At 39.1% G+C, this 17,193-nt stretch overlaps 1 protein-coding gene across 1 annotated transcript in view; it reads right to left on the bottom strand.

The window, feature by feature from the left end:
* ccnd2a (cyclin D2, a) overlaps positions 1-5,842 on the bottom strand; it is a 73,064-nt gene extending 67,222 nt beyond the window's left edge. Inside the window, exon 1 of the mRNA XM_019888312.1 lies at positions 5,786-5,842. The gene's annotated coding sequence lies outside the window, so the exon portion shown is untranslated. The remainder of the gene's footprint in view (positions 1-5,785) is intronic.
* Between the last annotated feature and the right edge of the window lie 11,351 nt (positions 5,843-17,193).

Here is a 17,193-nt window from a genome sequence, read left to right as displayed (position 1 = left end):
AATGCTACACTAGGAAGCGTCACTTCCTCGTGTAAGGAAGGCGAGAGGAGTCAAGTGGCGCAGTCAAGTGCGCTCAATTTGGTCGAGAACCGATTTTCGGTCGTAATCCGAGGCATAAAAACTCGAAATTTTTGGTCGAAAACCGATTTGGTCGAGAACAGAGACGTTCGAAAAACGAGGTTTGACTGTACTTGGAGTCACAAGCTTGTGTCTTTATGTCATCATTCCTCCGAGAACATGCCTAATTGATCCTCCTTAACAAATAATACAATTTAAATCCTGGGAATCTAAGTGAGGCGAGTATATGACAGAAGAACATAGGTGGAATCGGATTGGCTCTTTGTGTTTTTGTGCTTTAAACAATAATGTCCAGTTAGATTTATTTTTTTCTACAGCAATTTGTGTAAATTTGTTCTATGGCAACTGTGAAGGGTGGGAGAAAAAAAAATAAAGCCACATAAATGACTAAATGCTTCATTTGGACCATACCAGTCATATGCCCTTAAAATGTATGATTCTGTATTGTCCTTGGAAATAATAATCCCGTTTTTGGAATCTGAACCTGTTTCCGTTGGTCATAACAGGATTCAACATAGGCTGACAACCTAAAAATACAAACATGTTTTTCCAGAATTCTGTTTTTTTTTGTTTGATGGCAAAGGAATATTACAAAAGGACCATTTATCCAGACTAGGAAGAAAATTCTTTCGGAAGCATGAGACATCACTTTCACACATGGATTGACCTCCACAGAGTCCAGACCTTAACCCAAATAAGAATCTGTGGAATGTTCTGTTGGAGACTGGTGGCATGTAAAAAAATAAAAATAAATAATAATAATGGTTTATACTTGGATTTGGGACGCAACTAAATGCAGACTAAAACCATGGTTTATTTTCATCTGATTATGATCTGGGAAGAAGGTATTTTTAAATTGTTTTTTTGTCTTGTTTTTGGGTCATCACATGAGGCGTCACATCTTTAGAAATACACACTACGAAACGCTGCAACCACAAACACCGGTTTATTCACATAAAATTAGCAGTACTGTTTTAGGTTTTGTCGAAATGTTAGATAAGTGCTGCGCACTTCTGTTGATGGTCTGTGATAAGAGCTCGTGTTTAAGTGACATAAACGTACGCTGTGCTACCCTATGTGAACCGCGGGACAATGCAGGTGTAAAACAACTATATTTCGTTTCAGCATCAATGGAGGTCGTGAGGGCAGGTTTTCGATGATATTGGGACGGCAATGATGTCGCGAGAAATTATTCAACATGTTGATGAATGGACGATGCTATGTACAGTTCCCTACTCGTGTGGCTGGGTTGATATTTTACTGTATCTTATAAACAAGAGAGGTGGAAGGATGACGGAAGAACTTTTATGGCTGCGCTGCAAAAGGACAAGAATTGCTTGGTAGTTGAGACAGGATGAGGATGGGAGGAAGGCAGGCAGCATCTGTGTGCATGTGTGCGCGCGCGTGTGTGTGTGTGTGTGTGTGTGTGTGTGTGTGTGTGTGTGTGTGTGTGTTTATGCGTGCGTGTGTGCATGTGTGTTTGTGTGGATCAGGATCAGTTAGAATGGCAGTAAAGCAGATGTTTCCTTTGTTTGGTACCAGAACACCACCACGAAGGAAAAACAGGGGCCTAACCTAAAGGATACACTAATCAGCTAATGAAGAGAGTAATCAACATATGTTAAAATGATCGCTCATTATACGATTGAAACAGAAATGTTGTGCTATGTTAAAATTACATCAAAAACAGTTTGTTAGGACCCTGTGGAAATTTTCAATCGGACAGCATTAATTACGTACAAGAATTATGTTGAGATAATCATCATGGGGATGTCAGAGTTAGATTTGCTTCCTTCTGATGATAATAACGACACAGTACTTGACCAACTGCTCTTAGCTATTTAATTTTCCACTGAGTGTTCCATCTGATTTTTTTTTTGCAGGTTGCTCTGGTGGAACACAACGCAATCCCTGTGATTTGTTGGCAAGCAGGCCAGGGTGTACCCGCTTCTCCTGCCCAAAGGGACAGGTTTCGGCTTGCCCACGACACAAATTAAAACAAGCCTTACAGAAAAGGAATTGATGAATTTCACTCTTTTTTTTTTTTTTTTGGTGCAACAATTTCAGTGTCCAAGTACGACCACCATAAATCCCAATTATTGTATGAACCATTCTTAAAATGACTATACAAGTGTAAAAAAGAGGTGAAACGCTAAAAGAGAATAAAAATTGAAAACAAACAATATACGGCAGTGAAGAAGAAAGTGGCTTGCCTAACTTTTCATGACACGTGACTGGATGTACATGCAGCGATGGATGTTCAAAGTAACTTGTGCTGCTTGTGTTGGAGGGGACACAGAGTTATTGTCAGATTCTTGGCACTTTGAGTAGTCAGCAATGAATGAGATTTCTGTATTTGTAGTCAACATCACATTCAAACTTCGGACATCGGTGGCAGCCTTCTTTGGGGGCATCACAAAAATAACTAAAGCAATAATAAAACCTTTAGATGCTTACTGATCTTAAGTTTTGTGAGGTTTTCTGAGGTTTCATGTGACAATACGCACGAGGCTGCTTTGACCTCTGAAGTTTCGGGTGACTTCAGAGGAGAATGCTTGGTTCTTTGTATGGTTTCTCTGTGCTGTAAATAATTCATTATCTAAGCATGAACTGAAATTCCACATCAAGTTTCGTGACACAAGGGCCTCGCTCAAGTCATCTGTCTAATTCTTTGTGCCAAAGCGACCTAATATAACATGCGAGTGCTCTTCTGCTGCTGCTGAACATCAAAAGTTCTGAGTCAACCTGAGAGACAGAGCACTTCATCACCACTGCAGTTTTCCCCACAGAGAAATGCAATCTTATTTAAAGAAGAGAAACAGTCACTTTTCACCATAACAACAGAGAAACCTCTGTTGACAGGAATCCAACATTTGGGGTTTCCGTGACAGACAGGGACACAATCATATCATTGTGATACTGAAAATAACTCTTAACAAGGTCATGATGTCTCTACTTGCCTATATCTGGGATGTATGCAACTCCAGCTAGCCACGGAAAAGCTCCATCTTACAGGAGTTGATGCAAACCTCAGCAGCTCAATCGAATGTTCGCAATATGCAGCACATTGACTTATTAAACCCAAATGGACACAAAAAAACAACTGACTTCATAAATACTATGTACAGCAACAGCCTTTTCCCAGTAATCCTGAAACCTAGCAGAATAACAGTTGACACGGCCACATTAATAGATAACATATTTATAAATAAGACTGATCATAAAATGGAAAGTGGACTTCTCATTAATGATATAAGTGACCATCTACCTGTCTTTGCAGTTTTTCCAAATTATTTTGATAGAAAAGCTAAGTCAACAACTCACTTAACAGAAATAAGACTAAGAACCCAACGCTCCATCGATGCTTTTAAGCAAGACCTAGAAAAACAAAACTGGACCGAGGTCTACTCAAACGAAGACCCAAATACAGCGTTTGAAGTATTTCAGTCTACCATAATCTCCTTATATGATAAACATTTTCCATTAACTAAAGTCTCCAAAAAGTATAAAGACCCAAGTAAGCCATGGATAACGAAAGGCATAGAAAACGCATCTAAAAAGAAAAAAAATTTATATAAATTGTTTTTAAAATTGAGAACTAAAGAAGCAGAAACAAAATATAAGACCTATAAAAATAAACTAGTAAATATTATAAGAACCAGTAAAAGAGATCATTATCATGCACTATTAGAGCAGAATAAAAGTAATACACAAGAAATATGGAAAATACTTAATCAAGTAATCAGAAATAGTCCTAAAAAAGTGGATTATCCAGAGTATTTTATCAAAGGCAAAAATACTATTCTGGAAAAAACTGCAGAAATAGCAACTGAATTTAATGAGTATTTTGTCAACATCGGCAGTAACCTAGCAGAACAAATACCTGATCCAACAAACTTGTTTGAAATAGATAGATACGTAGAAAAAAACTCCTCCACGATGTTCCTTACTGCTGTAAAACAAGAAGAAGTATCAAATATTGTAAAAACTTTTAAAAATAAAAAGTCAACCGATTGCTTTAATATTGATATGACAATAATAAAGCAGATTATAGAATATGTAGTGCGACCTTTCACGCACATATGCAACCTGTCATTCAAAGCTGGTATCTTTCCATCAAAAATGAAAATTGCTAAAGTTATTCCAATTTATAAAAGTGGAGAAAGACATCTGTTTACAAATTATAGACCAATATCATTACTACCACAATTTTCAAAAATATTAGAAAAACTATTTTCTCGCAGACTTGATAGCTTTATACAAAAACATGCGCTGTTAAGTGAGAATCAATATGGCTTCAGGGAAAAACGGACCACCTCAATGGCAGTTATGGAGTTTGTGGAAGAAATAGCCACTAATATAGATAACAAAGAATTTACTGTATCAAACACCAAGCTAAAATTATGGTAAACTCAATTGAGATAGAAAGAGCGTATGAAACCAAGTTTCTCGGATTAGTAATAGACTCAAAACTATGTTGGAAGCCACATATCGATAACGTAAAAAGAAAAATTGCCAAAACCATAGGGATCCTCTACAAAACCAAGGAAGTGCTAAATAAGGGATCTTTGTACACATTATACTCTTCATTATTATTACCATATATGACCTACTGTGTGGAAATATGGGGAAATGCCTGCAAAACAAACACACTCCCTATTTTAAAACTACAAAAAAAAGCAATTCGAATTATTAATAAATCGAAATATACGGAACCCACAAATCCATTATTTATCAAATTAAATACGATGAAATTTCATGACCTGGTTGACTTTAAAATCGCCCAATTAATGTACAAAGTACACAATAACCTGCTCTGCCAAAACATTCTGAAGTTTTTCGAAATTCGAGAAAGCAGCTATGAATTAAGAGGTACCAACTTATTCAAAAAACTCAAAACAAGAACAAACATCAAGCAAAGAAGTATATCTAACAAAGGTGTTAATCTGTGGAATAATTTCGAAACGGACCTGAAAATGAGTAAATCGCTTGCTGAGTTCAAAAACAAATTCAAAAAAATAGTACAAACTACCTACAACAATCAGAGTTAAAATGATAAATTCTAAACATTATATAATGAATCAGAACTAGGTTGATAAATATAGAAAGGTATTGAAATATCCATTATGAATACAAGAGAAAATTAACACAAGAGTGCCAGGGTGTGTATGTATAAATTCCCGATACAAACCAAAAGTATAAAAATATCACGGTTAAGGGTAAAGCATGAGCCTTAATGGAGACTTCTTTCTTCTTACTTTCTTTCTTTTCTGATTGATATAAAAATGATTCAATAGATATAAACATATAACACGGGGTAGGACTAGACAAGTTCTTTACTTCTTCCTACTCCCTTGAACATAATAACTGTGTTGAATGATGACTGATTTCTCTTTCCTCTTTACTATTTTATTTACCTTATTTTCTGTCAAATTATTACTGTATATGTTTTATGTTCAATAAACAAACAAACAAACAAACAAACAAACAAACAAACAAACACAACACAAGTATTGTCTTAACCACACCATTCACACAAAAAACATCCAAGCTGCCGAGAGAAAACATTCCAGGATTTATTCTGTATGATCAGTCATTACAGTTTCATGATGTATAATACATAAGCATCATATTTATGACACACACACACACACACACACACACACACACACACACACACAATGTAATGTAATGTAAATCACCTTACCTGAAAACTCCCAAGGCAAATCCCGAGTATGTCCGTATAGACAGGATCATATTCCTAAAAGAAACAACACACAGAAGGAGGACAATGAACACAGTGGCGGCGTTGAGGATAAGTGATAGAAAGGGATGACATGTCAACTGCCTGGAATAAGCAGACAATGTGAGCTGTGACATAATCTAACTTCATTTACATTGATGAGAAATACTGAAATAAAAACGTTTTTGAAACTGCTCTTGGAAAATCACTTGAAGAGGTAAACGACACTTCACCCAAAGAAATGAAATCTCAGTGCTGGTTTCATGAGACAATAGGACATAGGCTCTATTGATGGATTACTCGAGTTTTCATTTCCACTCAAGGTAGGCCATCAGAACAAAGAAATGGAAAAATAACAGTTGCTTTTGTACACATAAGTCAAAGAAGGATCTTCTATCATGCGTAATCTCTTGCTACGTAAATAGATTTTGATCCTTTCCACACTCACAGCATATACAATATATTTGCCAAATTTCGACTTGGTGAATTTTTGTTTGGTAAGTGGGTAAAGACACACACACACACACACACACACACACACACACACACACACACACACACACACACAATGTAATGTAATGTAAATCACCTTACCTGAAAACTCCCAAGGCAAATCCCGAGTATGTCCGTATAGACAGGATCATATTCCTAAAAGAAACAACACACAGAAGGAGGACAATGAACACAGTGGCGGCGTTGAGGATAAGTGATAGAAAGGGATGACATGTCAACTGCCTGGAATAAGCAGACAATGTGAGCTGTGACATAATCTAACTTCATTTACATTGATGAGAAATACTGAAATAAAAACGTTTTTGAAACTGCTCTTGGAAAATCACTTGAAGAGGTAAACGACACTTCACCCAAAGAAATGAAATCTCAGTGCTGGTTTCATGAGACAATAGGACATAGGCTCTATTGATGGATTACTCGAGTTTTCATTTCCACTCAAGGTAGGCCATCAGAACAAAGAAATGGAAAAATAACAGTTGCTTTTGTACACATAAGTCAAAGAAGGATCTTCTATCATGCGTAATCTCTTGCTACGTAAATAGATTTTGATCCTTTCCACACTCACAGCATATACAATATATTTGCCAAATTTCGACTTGGTGAATTTTTGTTTGGTAAGTGGGTATTTTTTTCTGAAACTCAAAGAAGAGGAAAAAGAGAGGCAAAAGAGTGGCAACAATTTTCAACCAATATGGCGGCATTGGAGGTGTTGGGTCAAGATGCCCTGCCTTTAAAAATCACAAATCAATTTTGCCTTTTCTCTTTGTCAATAAGCATTGCCCATAAGCAACCATGGCTAGCACAAACGTTCTCTCAGAAGACCCACAATTATAAAAAATGGTTTATTGGACGAAGCTGGAAAGGTCCACAAAACATTTTCTAAAATCATGTCCATCAGTCCATGGCAAGATATTCTCTAAATGGGAAAAGTCGAGCACTGTTTCGACTCTCCCTATGAGTGGTGGTGCTGCAAAAAAGACCGAAGACTGAATCAGACACAGAATTCTCAATGAGGTGAAAATCAATACAAAAGTGTTGCAAAAAGACTGACAGACATTTCTGGCACAGACTATCATCTGTGTTGACAAAGCTATGATAAATAAAACATTACTTCGGAATGGATGTCATGAGAGGACACCGCAGAGAAAGCCACTGCTGAAGTAGCTGGGTAATCCGCAGAGCTACTGAAAAACAATTGTGTGGACAGATAAAAACAAAGAGGCGTCTGGAGGGAACACGCAAGACACATTACACCACCACCAACAGCAACATCTTAACAAGTGTGAAGTATGGTGGAGGGGCCATCTTGCTTTGGGACTGCTTGGCCTCTTCAGAGGCTGGACAAAAACCATCATGGACGGAAAAATGAATTGCCAAGTTTACCTAGACATTTTGCAGAAGAAATCAAGACTTTTTGGATGCCAATTGAAGTTTAACAGAGGATGGGTGATGAAAAAGGACAATGGCCCAAAGGAAAGAAGTAAATCACCAACAGAAGAGCTTTATCAGATGGAAATACGGCCTCTGGTGTGACACAGTCGAGAGTCCTGACCACAACCTGATTGAGATGCTGTGGCATGACCGCAAGAGAATGATTCACACCAGACATCCCAAGAACATGACAGAGCGGAAACATATTTGCGAAGAGGAATGGTCCAAAATTCCTTCTGGCAGGTTTGATCTGCAACTGCAGGTAACATTGAGACTGTTGCTGCCAAAATCCATAGTAAGTCCAAAGTGTTCACAAACTTTTTCTACAGGCGTTATGTTTTCACTAGCTTGTTGACGAATTCTCATCAAAGTAACTTCTGTGAGGCAGAAGTGTGAATCCAGTGGGACTGTAGAAGTACAATTAGTTCGCCACATCTTCAGAAGTCAGGAAATGGGATCAGATGAATGAAGTGCAGACGTCGAGGATTGAAGATCCTGCATTGTCTGAGCGTGCTTTAAACAGCTTCCATTATCTAGCCTTGTCTTTGAAACCTGAAGTTTTGGCAAGAGCCTTTTGTCATAAAAAATAAATAAATAAACAAATAAATAAATAATTAAAAAAAACGACTACTACACCTGATTATTTCATTCATGACTAGTGCTCAAGCAAATTTGACAGGATTAAATTTTTTTTTTTTTCCCCACTTGATGACACCATGCGGCAACCCTGCTGATCTTGCTTTTGCTTTCCTTCTCCCCATGGGTTCAAGAATACGTGTTCTAACACTGCACCAGCAGCTTTAATGTTCATGTCATGTACTGGAAAGGCTGCAGCTGCAGGAAAAGGCCACACAGAGAGCTACATAATGGTTCAGAGGAATGGGAATCTCCTATTGCCAACAATACTAGAATCATCACTTCAGGTTTGAATGAAAAGAAAAAAGCAGCTGCATTTTGTTTTACCGGGGTTTTGGAAAGTCATGTGTGATGTTACTAAGCATGACGTTTCATCCAGGTGGGTGACAACAAAGAGAAGATGGGCGTGGGTAGAATGCTAGTCATACTCTAATTTCTTCATCTTTTCATTCGGTTCCTCACTTTGATTTGAGAACCTGAGTCAACAGGCTGCCCTATCGGTAAAAACGCTTTGGTCGCTAAGAATTTGTACAAGGAGGGTTTTGTCCACCTTTCAAACCTCAACTTGATCTGAAATCTGCTACATGGCAGACTTCAGCCTTTTCTCTTTTGTAAAGCAGTTCATCTGAGGCCTGTTAGGAATCTGTTTGCCCTGCGCTTGCACAGCCATGTTGCTTCAGGTGACAGGGAATACAAAGAATGACAAATGAATAAAAAAGCACAAACAGGCTGTTGACAGCAGTTCCAAATATTGAACGACAGGGGAAACGGAACAAAGGTTTGTGGACAGAAAAGGAAGACCCTAATCAGACAAAGCGCGTTCAGTGACGTGGAAAAAAGTATGAATTATTGTCCTCTTAAACCAAGTTGGTACCTCGGGGGGAAAAATAGCCAAGACAGAACTGCAAAAGAAGTCATGGGCAATTAATTGAAGGGATTTAAAGGTACCTCAAGTATCAGGCGATCTGGTATCACAAGTTTGACTTACCCTCCAAGCTTGAAACATCAACACTTTATTTCAAAGGCTACATAAAAAAGTAAACCTTGTGACAACATTCTTGAGGCACAAGTCTTGCCGTGGAAAAAAGAAAAACAAAATATAAATGTTAACCACTAACATGAATGACCAGGTGAGCTGCACACAGAGATGATAAAGAAAGCGAGCATTTTTCATCTGTGCAAGGAACTGAGGGACGAAACGAACTTGAGCAAAGACTATAGAGTCCATTGTGACAAAAGTAATCCATCAGATGTGTTGTGACTCCGCACAGTGTCATGTGGGCTCTGTGGGTTCATCCAAAAACTAGCAGGTAAAACCTGTGCTGACAGCTCAGTTTGCTAACCTTCGCGGTCCATCTACCATTGCCCCCTGTCGTAGCGCACCAGTGGAAAAGGAAGGGACACAGTCATGGAGGTCAAAGGGCGACTCAGAAGATGCATTTCAAATGTGTGAGGATAAAGAAGGATCGTGCTGCCTGCCAAAGAAGCAGCCTGCTTTTCTTTGTCAAAGAATCTTGACATGAGAATCAACATTTTTAGCCAGTAAAAATAATGGTAGATGCCTGGGCTGATGTTTCCGCTCCTCAATATCATGACAGATGAGATGTACATAAAGATTGAAGGCCCAATTTCTGGCGTAAAAGTGGCACATCTTCATTTTTGTGCCGGGGCAGGGTTTTTTTTTTTCCCGTGTTTGGGAATTTGGCAGACCATGCTGCACGTACTTTCACTGCAAGTTTGCTAGTGTGTATTCAAAACCAAAGGTGTTAATTTTAACGACCTCTAACCGGTGTTAAAGTGACACACTATTTGAGTCTTGAATGTCCAACACCAAATAGTGTGTTACAGCACACCAACACTATACAGTGTGTGTGTGGGGGGGGGGGGGATATGTCTTGCATCACTACCTTAAATAAAATACATTATATTTCAATTTAAAAAAGAAAAAATATATATCACTGAACCTATTTCAGACAGAACATCGAAAACAGCAGTTGGGCTCAAAGTATGTTTTTTTTTCACCAATTTCATGTGAAAACTGCCACTCATGCCAATAATAAAATCGGGCCAGACACACCAAAAGCAGTGCGCCGATCCTCCTCAATTCGATATGCATTCAAGTAATCATCAACACCAGTAGTCATTGCATTGGAAGTGAAAGGAAAAGCCTGAAGATGTTAACCATTCTCTGAAAACTTCGGAATTCATTTTCAGTACCCCCACACATCGTAGAAAGGGTTCTGTCAGTCGTCATCTGTACCTGTGGGTAAAAAACAAAAAAAAAGCAAAAAAGGACGTTAACCAATGGGCCTCTAATAAACCAATAGGGGCGTGACTAACCATCCCCACCCAGTCCTCAAACAGGCCACGCTCAGCTTTTTAGCGCAGAGCAACTTCCCGGAGTCTTCACGGAGACTTCAGGGTTGTCTACCGCTGACGAAGCTTCTGTGAGAGAAGCGAAACGTCCTTTTTTGCTTTTTTTTGTTTTTTACCCACAGGTACAGATGACGACTGACAGAACCCTTTCTACGATGGAACTTTCCTGTACGACTGAGAGCCTCCACAAGTACCCCCACACATACAAACGTTCCATTTTGGCATTTAGTTCCATAGTTTTTCATTGACATTGCATACTGTATGATGCACATACCAGCAACACAAAACTCATTGGTGGGTTTGGGTGCGGCAGAGGGCTCCGACAAGTTCATACATACACGGGCGGGCTTTAATGTGAACATTAATTTAAACAGAGTGAAAAGAAAGGTCATGGGAGTTTAAAGAACTCCCTCTAGCTGCCTAAACTTGCTTGAACCAGAACCGTTAAATATCGTGTTAGAAATTGACCATGTGATGTCACAGAAAATACATCTCATTGGCTAATGGGTCCATATAACTGACACATTTATACTTAAGTATTATAAATATGGAAACATGACGTATAATATTAATTATTGACTAATTCTTGTTAATCTGTTTGAAACAATACGGGCCAGAAAACTCAAGTGGAAACCAAGTTAAGAGGCAAAAACTTTTTTTCGTCCAATACCATCGTGAGAGTCGAGCAAGTGAAGAACAAAATGATGCTGAAGAAAACTGTCTCGACTCTAACCAGTGAACTTCAATCATTATATAAGGGACTGTGATTCATCCAAATTGAGATAGAAAGACATTAAACATGCAACAATAGAGTGAGACAAGAAATGGGGCATGATGTACAATACTTTGACAACGGTTCGGGTCTGCGTTTGTCAAATGTTTTTTTATTTTTTATAAACAAGGTTGTGACTTTCAGTAGGGCACTAAAAGTGGTTAAAACAAGACATGCCTTGACAGTAAATGATGATATGAAGATTTTGTTTTCTGATTAGACCGAGCCTCTTTTTTTTTCTTGTTATGTTCATTACTGGCCATGTTGGTTGTTTGCTTGGTTTTGTATTTTTCAGACACACGGATAGATAGATAGATGAAAAGATAGACAATAGATAGATGGACAGACAGACGGATGGACGGAAAGATAGATGAAAAAAAAATCAATAATTATCGATATTGATCAGATCAATGCGAAATACTTATATCGTGAAACACAGTACATTTCAGTCACCTTGCCGAGCCTACTCGGAAGTTTACAAATTTAACTGGAAGATTCTGAACTTGCCAATCACTTTGCACAAGACTTTCAAAATAAAAAGGCCTGGACTCAATTTGCATACAAATTTCAGCTGTACATCTTGTTGTGGACCCAAGCCACTCTTATATTCCTTTGTAACACAAAAGTGTGACTTGTTTGTCAAGCAAAGTAACTGGTCCACCAAAGAAAAGTGCCAAATAATGGGACCGTATGCATTTTGTGATGCTTTATAATGTAAAATGTAGGCAGTCGACCACCATATAGGTCAACAGATTCGCATTCTTGACTTTTCAAAAAAATGTTTGAAGATATTTTTGACTTGTAATTTTTCCCCCAACCTTAACCAATTTAGACCTGCAAAGGTAAATGTAAAGACAAAGGTAACTTCTGTTTCATTGGTGACTTTCCTCCCTTAAATGCCTCAAAGTCAACTTAATGTTCCCTGGTCAGTAGATCTCGGTAACACTGAAAAACCAGAAGCCGAGTCTTAGGGCCACATTCTTGACCTCCCCTCACTCAACTGCTAAAACAGCACGTGACTTTGTGCAGGCTCCGCCGATGGCTCCTTTTAGGAGTTCTTAATGGGTCACATGCACAATACACTTTGTGTTACCAAGCAGTAAACCTCCACTGAGGGGATCACTGGCGTCACCAGGGTTCAGGTGAAGGAGAAGGAGCTGAGGGAGAAGGGAGCCATGAATTGGGCTAAAATACTGGGCTGAAGTTCAGACACAGCATCACAGTGAGCACGCGCCTTCACCTCCACCATGAGTGAATGTCGCCCACTTCCAGTCTGACCATTCGGTCGCTCAGAAAAAAAAACAAAAGTGGCCATGTTGTAAATGAAAGTGCCCCACCATAGCACAATCTTAACATTCGAGTGACAGAGGCTAGATGGTTGAGTTAACGAATACCCAACTTTGCCAGGAAACATTTTTACTCTTTCCTTTCAATTGTGAAGCATGACTGAACTGAACAACAACATTGCTTGACAAAAACGGAACGGAAACCAAACATACCAACGTGGTTTCCCCCCCCCCCCATTAACCTAACTAGACATCATAAAAGCGACCAGTCAGGATGGCCTGCTTATTACAGCCAAACCAGTTGTGTTATTAACATTGCGTTGTTTGGGGTTGAGATACACTACGATGAGAGGTCAAGCCCATCAGATTAAGTATTACGTGACCTTGCATATGTCTTTTCAATCAATCCTTCGATGAAACCGTCTATATGATACCCACAAACATATTTGTCTGCATGCAGAAATATTTGCTCATGCAACCATCCATGCGCCTCGGCAGGCATACACACAAGTAACCCTCGCGCACATGTAAGCCCAACAATGGTGAACAGCTGCATGGGTCTGTCTGGATCCAGACCAGCCACCTCTGGGGCCACAAAGGCCTGCTTGTACCCTCGGCTTGCTAGGAACATAAAACACAAGAGATAAGACCAGACACTGTTTGCCAGAACCAGCGGACCTCCCAAACACGTACTGCAAGTGCAAGTTTTTGACACACATACTCCAAAGCATGTAAAGCACGGCGTATTTCAGTGAGCTTGTTTTGAGAATATCATCAAGTGACATTCATTGTGCTGCACCCCCGAGTTGTTTATTCATTTGCGCTCGCCTCTGTTGACCTCCTCGTCCCGCATTTACAAGCTCATCTGATGACTTAAAAGTGAGAATCTAAGGCAACCGGACAATAAGGATATTTAGAATGAGGCTCCCCATTCACAAGTTGATCACTGAGGGAGATTAATTACCAGCACCACAAAGCAAAGTTTGTTTCCAGGCTACTGGCCTTAATGCCAAAGTTATTGTTGAGATTGCGGCTATTCAATTTCCTCAAGACAGCAAATGTGAGAGATGTGCAAGTTTTAAAGAGGAGTCTTGCTATGGACTTGACAATATATCAGAACTCTACTAAGAATGAGGACTTGTGCACTTGATATTTCATCAGGGGGGAGGAGGGGGTGGGCTCTGCTCTTGTGTCTTGGAGGTCCATGAGAGCATCTTTGGATCTGTACATACATTCATATAGATCATCACAGTGAAAGATAATGACATATAGATAATGACAGAGAAGATTTGACATATAAACGCTGAAAGCATCGCAAGTTAAATTGTGAATGCAAAAAAAAAAAAAAAAATCAGTTGAGTGACATGCAAGAAAAATCCCAAGTTGTCTTGTTGTCTTTAACAGCAAACTTGTCTTGCTTTTGTGTGCAATTGAAGGAGGTGGATCATGGCGCAAATAAGAGAGTACTGCTCCATTCTCTTCCATTTGTCGATATTTCTGCTGAGTCATGATTTGTCCAGTCACCACTTGCCGGCCCACACAGACACAAGCCCACACACACCATGACACAGTGGAGTCTGTGTGGCTTGGATCAAGGTCCACTCTCAATGGGGAGGAGGGTAACTCCCCCCCCCCCCCAATAAACGTGACTGATGTCTTTGTCCTGATCGTTGCCCTTCTTCCCTTTTTCGATGCCAGCCCCGTTTCCCTGTCTTTGTCACCTCCTTCTCTGTCCATCTGTCACTTTCACTACTTCCCTCTCAAACTCTTGACACTTGATACCGGTAAATGTATTGGGGACACCTGGCCATTACACCTCCACATTTGCGATCAACAGCTTCCACTTTTTTGGGAATGGCTTTTTTTTTTTTTTTTTTGGTACCATTCAGGATTCTGTCTGTGGCAGTTTATGTCCAGTCAAACAGAAAAACATGTGGACCTTGAATTTTCCATCGGGTCATGTTGGAGCAGGACAAAGCAGGTCCAAAATGGCTCCTACAAAGTGGATTGGATAAGAAAACCTTTATTTGTCTCACAATGGAGACATTTGCAATTTACAGCATCAACATTTTGAAGGGAAGAAAGTAGAAAAACAAAGTATTTGCATGCACAAAATAAATTTAAAAATGAACTGTACACAGTACAGAATGCAATATAAAATACAAGATATAAATAAGCATTGGAATCACGGAACTGTACAAATCCTTCCTTGTGAACTGAAGAAAAAGAGTGGGTGTAAATTTAGGGGTTTAATCCAACCACAACAAAAACAACAACAATAATCTTTGGAGGAAGAGACACAGAAAGGCATCAAATCAGCTGTCCCTTCTGTATCTATGTGTGTGTGTGGGGTTGGGAGGGGAAGATAAATGTTGTGAATTTTGTCCTTCAGCTCCTTAGAGAAAAGCAAGTCATGCAAAAAGTACAATGATCAGTTTGATGTGTGCATTCAAAAGTTCACAGGAGCTCCAATTAAGTTTACCTGTCAAGGTCAAAGTTACTTTTAGGTTCAATCGGAACTTTCAGAAAAAAAGCTGAATATCCCAGACATTTTGATGAGTAGTGTATATTACACTACAAATCCATTTCATCCAAATTATGATTAGGCTATAGGTCACAGGTGTCAAACTCAAGGCACCGGGGGTCAGATCCGGCCGGCCACGTCATTTTATGTGGCCCGTGAAAGCAAACCATGTGTGTCATCTTCCATGATCCTCGCTAAAATGTATATGTACCAAAATATTATACTGTCATGTGTAAGAAATAACATTGAGATTTTGCAACAATTTTGTTCCCGTTTGCACTCACTTGAACAATAATTGAACAAACTATTATAGTTGACTGATTTCAAAACTAGTAACAAGTAATAATACAATGTGTCTTTTCACACAAAACTTGAGCTCTGAATTTAAATGCACCTTTCTCATCAAATTCGGAATTGTACAACCTCAACTTGGATTTTGTACCATCCAAGATATCTCTGCGATGAGTCTTGCCACCATCCCATTGTTTCAGGCAAAACATTTTTCATTCACGTAAAGTTGTAAAAAGTTTGTATCAAGACAAAACCCTGCAAAATGATTGATCAAAACCACAAGAAAAACATGCCAGTGCAGTTACGTGTGAGACAAAGGTATGGATCAAGCGATGCGGAGTGCATCCCAGCAAGCGTTGGTATGTCATCAATAATTTTATTTCGATGATTACCACTTCAGTCGTCGGCTATCTAGCGAGGTCAGCGCGCACACACACACACACACACACACACACACACACACACACACACACACACACACACACACACATATAACTAGCAACCACAGCTAAGCACTTTTGATATACATCAAGTCCTTCATGAGTCAAACGTGCATGCCAAACACGATTTTGGGTGACAGTGGTGTTGCACAGTTGAGAATGAGGTTTAGGGGATTTTGTGGAGCAACAGTATGTATACAGAAGGTGGAAGCTTAAACATCTGTGTACGCAAATAAGAGTGAGAGTGTCAGAAGCACCTGGGACTCGGACGGTTTTGGGAACACTCTCAAGTGTTTCATCCAACGAGCAAATTATCGCACGCACCATAAATGAGAGTAAATAATGGATGGTGCCTTTACTTGCGCAGACAAACACACTATTGAGCTATAAAGGCGATACTGTAATAAAGCATCCTTTGATGCTCGCTGAGCAAAAAGTTAAATTTGACACATTGAATGTTGGTTGTGATATTTAGTTTGTACAAAGGCCACATTCTTAATAATTTAGCCACAGGACATGAAAATTGAAAACACATTCATCCATATAGAACTGTTTTCATGTTTGCTGGCTTGAGCGCTGGCCCAAGAATGTCACTTTGATGAATAAAGCAGATACTGCAGCATGACTTTAAAATACCACTCATTCATGATTGTGAAAGGAAGTTTGCACAGAGGTAACCGAAAAGCGGAACCTTCGAGAGCAACAGCAGAGTAAACTGGCAAAAATCACTTGATAAAGAACAAGAACAACTAAAATACTCAATACATTCAGAAATTACCAGCTGACAAACAAACACGTAAACACTTACACTCAGGCAACTTCCTGCATTCATCTCAAAAGAGCCAGCTACCGGAAAACAGACATAACAGACAAAGGCCAAACAAATGAAAATAACATTCATATGAAAATGCAAAACAGTTTGGAAAAAACACAATATGAACAAAAGAGAAAAAGAGTACTCATACATTCTTATTTAACTCATTCGGTGGCAGCCATTTTCAGACCCTTCATTACCATAATATGTGAAAAAAAGTAAACACTTAAAAGGGAATGAATGCTTGGATTCTTAAAAAAACATGGAAAAAAATGGCAGGATTTGTGAT

This window comes from Hippocampus comes, unplaced genomic scaffold (assembly GCF_001891065.2).
Source record: "Hippocampus comes isolate QL1 unplaced genomic scaffold, H_comes_QL1_v1.1 scaffold112, whole genome shotgun sequence".
NCBI lineage: Eukaryota > Metazoa > Chordata > Actinopteri > Syngnathiformes > Syngnathidae > Hippocampus > Hippocampus comes.
The sequence above is the reverse complement of the archived record's forward strand: the minus strand, read 5'-3'. Positions and strand labels throughout refer to the sequence as shown.